The sequence below is a fragment of the Chiloscyllium plagiosum genome, chromosome 4 (assembly GCF_004010195.1).
Source record: "Chiloscyllium plagiosum isolate BGI_BamShark_2017 chromosome 4, ASM401019v2, whole genome shotgun sequence".
Classification (NCBI taxonomy): Eukaryota; Metazoa; Chordata; class Chondrichthyes; order Orectolobiformes; family Hemiscylliidae; genus Chiloscyllium; species Chiloscyllium plagiosum.
Genome location: NC_057713.1, coordinates 4,235,103 through 4,241,156, shown reverse-complemented (window position 1 = coordinate 4,241,156; position 6,054 = coordinate 4,235,103).

The following is a 6,054-nucleotide window of genomic DNA, read 5'->3' as shown; positions in this document are numbered from 1 at the left end:
AGGCAATATTGGAACAGCTGATCAAAAGACTGGCCACATAGCAGCGAGTCACCAAGAGAGTAGGAACCCCAGGAGTGTGAATGGAAGTTTATTTGTATTATTCTGGGTTTATCATTAGGGTGCAAATATTGAGGGCTATTAGCTTGTTTTTAATCCAGAGTAATCATTGATAAATTGTGGCTTGGGGAACCCACTGTGTGGAAGCTTTTGAGCAGTTTGGAGGACAGCTGGAGTTACAACCTGTGGGCAAACAATTGGGTAATGGAGTATACAATGGGGAAATGAGAACTTGTGCATTTTTGCAGGAAGAGGAGAGCAGTAAGATCTGGATGGAGGGAGAGATTGTGTGACTCCGTGCCTGAGACGGATTGGAGGCTCCTGGTATATGAAGTTAACATAAAGTTAACATGCAGGTCCAGCAAGTGGTTATCGTGTGGAGGTGCTGGTGTCAGACTGGGATGGACAAAGTTAAAAAGCACCCAACACCAGGTTATAGTCCAACAGGTTTATTTGGAAGCACTAGCTTTCGGAGCGCTGCTCCTTTATCAGCTGGTTGTGGAGCGGGAACATAAGCCACAGAATTTATCGCAACAGGATTGCAGTACCATGCAAGTAAAATTAAATATTTTGGTTTGTTCAATATATCATTTCAGTTGCATGGCACTGCAATCTTTTGCCATAAATGCTGTGTCTCATGGTCCTGCTCCACAACCACCCGATGAAGGAGCAGCGCTCTGAAAGCTAGTGCTTCCAAATAAACCTGTTGGACTATACCCTAGTGTTGGGTATTTTTAAAGAACGCTCTTATTTATTGCAAAATTATAAAAACAGGAATGTTTTACTGAAACCGTACAAGATATTGGTGAAACCATGTTGGGAATGCTGTGTCCAGTTTTGGCTCCTAATTTTAAAAAAAACTATATAATTGCTTCAGAGACAGCTCAGAGAAGATTCATCTCACTCATTTCTGGGATGAAGGCATTACCCTTCGAAGAAATGTTGAACAAGTAACCACTGGAATTTTGAAGAATGGGAAATTATTGCGACAGGTAAGATGCTGAGGCACTGGATGGGGTGGATACTGAAAGGATGCTTCCTCCTTATGGGGGTGTCTAAACCTAGGAGATTTCTTTCAAGAATAGGAGGTCTCCCTTTTAAGAAAAGATATCTCTCTCAGAGGATCACTAGAATATGAAATTCTCTTAGGCGGAAGTGGGCACTGCAGATGCTGGAGATTCGAGTCAAGATCAGAGTGGTGCTGGAAAAGCACAGCAGGTCAGGCAGCATCCGAGGAGCAGGAAAATCGATGTTTCAGGCAGGAGCCCTTCATCAGGAATGACATTCTTTTCCCCAGAAGGCTGAGTAAGGTAGATATTTGATTACTAAGAGATTGAAGTGTTCTAGAGCGCAGACGGACCATGATCTAAATAAATGACAGAGCAGGCTTGTAGGGCGAAATGGCCCATTCCTGTTCCTAAGTCTCTGTTCCTACCCATTCATCCAGGGAAGCAGAGTGCATTCCATCACAGAAACACAGAAACATAGACGATAGGAGCAGGAGGAGGCCATTCAGCCCTTTGAGCCTGCTCCACCATTCATCACGATCATGGCTGACCGTCCAACTGAACAGCCTAATCCTGTTTTCTCTCTATAACCCTCTGATCCCTTCACACCAAATGCTGTATCTAGTCACCTCTTGAATACATTAGGCAGATATTTATATTGTAATTTCAAATAAACCTGTGGGACTATAAACTGGTGTCATCTGCTTCTGACCTTACTTTTATTTGGGAACTTAGGTTCTAAAGTACAAGTAGTTCTAATGTGCGTTTATTAGACGTGATTTGGTTGTAACATGATGGGTGAATTGCAGAGTATTTTTTATAAAGCGAACTCCCATTTGCTGTTAGCATGATTCCATCCCCATCAGCAAAATGCAGCCTTGGGTTTTGTTGATTGACATTTTGAGAAGTTAAACATTCTGGTAAAATGGTAAAAGGCAAAGTTGCCTTAATCTTAGTGGAAGAGAAAGTGAGGACTGCAGATGCTGGAGATCAGAGCTGAAAATGTGTTGCTGGAAAAGCGCAGCAGGTCAGGCAGCATCCAAGGAGCAGGGGAATCGACATTTCGGGCATAAGCCCTTCTTCAGGAATGAAGAAGGGCTTATGCCCGAAACATCGATTCTCCTGTTCCTTGGATGCTGCCTGACCTGCTGCGCTTTTCCAGCAAAACTTTAATCTTAGTGGAACATAGGGCAGCTTTCTCATTGGAGAGAGAGGATTGGTTGTGGTTTAACCTAAGGGTCACCATGCCTCAGGCGAGGAGGGAGATTGAGAAGGAGAGTCTTTCATGGTCACCTCAGCTGGTGTGGGAATTGGACTCACGCTGATGGCGTTCCTCTGCATCACAAATCAGCCATCCAGCCAACTGAGCCAATGGGGAGGAAAGTAGACATGAGGGATGCCATGATCCTATTGAATCAGAGGAGGTTTGAGGGGCCAAATGGCCTATTGTTGTTCCTATCTCTTATACACATGGTTCTGTATACTTTAGAACCTCAGTTTCCAAACAAAAATAAAGTCAGAAGGTTTGTTTGGAATCACTAGCTTTCAGAACTCCTCCAGATGAAGGGGCAGCGCTCTGAAAGTGTGTGATTTCAAATCAAACTTGGTGTCATATGACCTCTGACCTTGTCCACCCCAGTCCAACTCTGGCACCTCCACATCAAATAAAAATAATATTTCATGTGTCTTCATCACAATCACTTGCAATTAAATCAAGCTATTAACATCTTCAGGATTATATTTTGATTCTGAATTTTTTTGGGCTTTAGTCCTTCAGAAAATAAGGATTGGCTGTCACCTGAGCTATATGAAAAGATTGCCTAAAATTGTGTTGACCTTTTCACTAGTGCTTAATGCAACTTACAAAAGCAGGTTACAATAAACATGTACCCAGGGGACAAACCGGTCAGAAACACCCAGTGATATTTGGAAGTGAATGCACTGGTAATGCTGCATCTGGATTATGATATGTTCCAGACAACTCAGACCAGAATGTCTCGGGTTTATTACATCTTTCCAGGGCAATAGGGAAAGAGCAAGGCGGTGGACAACTCTTTCAGGCAATGAAGACCAAATGGTTACCTTTTGGATTTTTCATATTTCATTATTCATATTTCTCCATGGAATGAGCCGAGTACCTCATGAGGGAAGGTTAGACAGGTTAGGCCTGTACTCACTAGAGTTTAGATCATAAGGCATGGGGCAGATGTAAGCCATTCAGCCCATTGGGTCTGCTCCACCACTCAATGAGATCATGGCTGATCTGATAACCCTTAACTCCACTTTCCCGCCTTTTCCACGCAACTCTTGATTGCTCTTCATGATTATAAATCTGTCCATCTTTTAATGACGAAGAGTCAGAGGAGATTTAAATGAAACAGACAATCCTGAGAGGACTTGACCAGGTGGATGTGGAAAAGATGTTTTCTCTTGTGGGAGAATCTGGAACCGGGGTTATGGTTTACAAATAATAGACATTTAAAACAGGAGTGAGGAAATATTTTTCTCTCTCTTGTGAGTCTTTAGAATTCCCTTCCTCAAAAGGCAGCGAATGCAGAGTCTTTAAATATGTTTAAGGCAGAGGGAGATGGAATCTTGATGACCAATGGGGTGAAAGGTTATCAGGGGACATGCAGGGATGTAGAGTTAAGTCCATAAGACCATAGGAAATAGGAACAGGAGCAGGCCATTCTTGAGCCTGTTCCACCATTCAATAGGATCCAACATTCCTCTAGTCCATTTTCCTGCCCTTTCCCGATTCTGCCCGATCAAGGATCTATCCACCTCAGATATAATTTACACAAAGACTCTGCTCCCCCCACCTCCCCAAAAGAGTTGAGGCTAAAATAAGAGCAGGAATGGCCTTAGTGAATGGACGTGCAGATGCAAAGGGCCAAGTGACCTTCTCTCATTGTTTGTCCCTATCTTCCTGATGGCACTGGTTGATTAGATTATTTACTGTGTGGAAACAGACGCTTCAGCCCAACAAGTTCACACCGACCCTCCGAAGAGCAACCCACCCAGACCCATTCCCTTACATTTACCCATTCACTTAACACTGCAGGCAATTTAACATGGCCAATTCACCCAACCTGCACATTTTTGGTTTGTGGGAGGAAACCCACGCAGACACGGGGAGAACGTGCAAACTCCACACAGACAGTTGCCTGAGGCGGGAATTGAACCAGGGTCCCTAGTGCTGTGAGGCAGCGGTTCTAACCACTGAGCCACCGTGCCGCCCAGGTCACCCTGAGATACTGCAGTGGCTTGGTGTCTGGGGAACTGTCAACCGAAAAGATCACCACCACACCCCCCCCATCAACCAGGGCTGACAGCAAGAGAGAAAAGCACACGGAATCATTATTCCTGTCAGCTCAGGGAAATATTAAAAACTACGATAAGCTATGTAAAGTGCTTGCTGACTGCAAAAAGCAATAAACGTTTGCTCCAACTTGGGCTTGTATTCAATCGCGAGACAGTGGAGCAATTTATACAAAATTAATTCTCTGGGTACAGCTTTTGATTGACCCCTAGTTGGATCGGTGAAGCTTTCTGCCCAGACACGGGACATCGATTTTGACACTGAGTATAATGAGGTTTGCTCGGGTGCTCCGGTGTTTGATGATGCTCAGATTCACTGAGGCCACAGTGTCAGATCAAGGCTCAGATGTCAAAGAAAAGAAATCAGAGCGTTAGACAATGGAATGAGAGATGGGCAGAAACAAACACTGGGAATTAGTGCACAGCCTCTCCAGCAGCGAGGAATGTGGTAAATCCACCACAGAACCCCCCTGTTATGAAATGATTGACCCGTCCCTGCCTTCATCACTGACAGAATCATCCGAATCTTCACAAGCAAGCAGCTATGTGAGAACAGATCAAATGCCAGGCAGTGGGATGACACCTCCCAGCCTGGGAGAGAGGGGCCTTCACTTTGTCGTGTGAACAGATCCAAAGAAAGTGTCAATTAAAATCAAATTATTTCGTTGCTTCTAAAACAGCTCAATTGTCCCCTCATTGTGAGATTTTGTCTTTCTCTTTAGTTCTATTGAGAGTGAGTGGGAGCATGTGTCAGGGAATGTCTGTGAGCTCACTTCATTGTATGTGCATCAATGTGTTTCACCGTGTGCCTGTGTTTGTGTGTGAGAGAGAGTTTTTGTGTGTGACAATGCGTGAATGTGAGAGTTTTGCATGTCAGAATGTGTGAATATGTGTGCATGCTTTAGTGTGTGTGCGAGTTTCAGCATATGTGCATGTTACAGTATGTGTGCGTGTTTCAATGGGTGTGCATGTTACAGTGTATGTGTGTAAGTGCGTTTCAGTGTGTATGTGTGCGTGTTTCGGTGTATGACCATGTTACTCTGTGTGTGTGTGTGTTTGTGTAAGAGTATGTTTCAGTATACGAGTGTGTTTCAGCGTGAGTGTGTGTATGCATGCATGTGTGCGTGCATGTTTGTGTGTGTATTTCAGTGTGAGAGGATATATCAGTGAGTGTATTTTTGTGTGTGTGTATGCGTGCATGTATGTGTGTTTCAATGTGAGAGGATGTATCAGTGAGTGTATTTGAGCTGAAAATGTGTTGCTGGAAAAGCGCAGCAGGTCAGGCAGCATCCAGGGAACAGGAGAATCGACGTTTCGGGCATAAGCCCTTCTTCAGGATTCCTGAAGAAGGGCTTATGCCCGAAACGTCGATTCTCCTGTTCCCTGGATGCTGCCTGACCTGCTGTGCTTTTCCAGCAACACATTTTCAGCTCTGATCTCCAGCATCTGCAGACATCACTTTCTCCTCAGTGAGTGTATTTCCATGTGTGTGTGAGTTTCAGTGTGAGAGGATGTATCAGTGAGCGTATTTCTGTGTGTGTGTGAGTTTGTGTGTGTTTGTGTTTCAGTGTGAGAGGGTGTATCAGTGAGTGTATTTCTGTGTGTGTGTTTCACAGCGTGAGAGGGTGTATCAGTGAGTGTATTTCTGTGTGTGTGTTTCAGTGTGAGA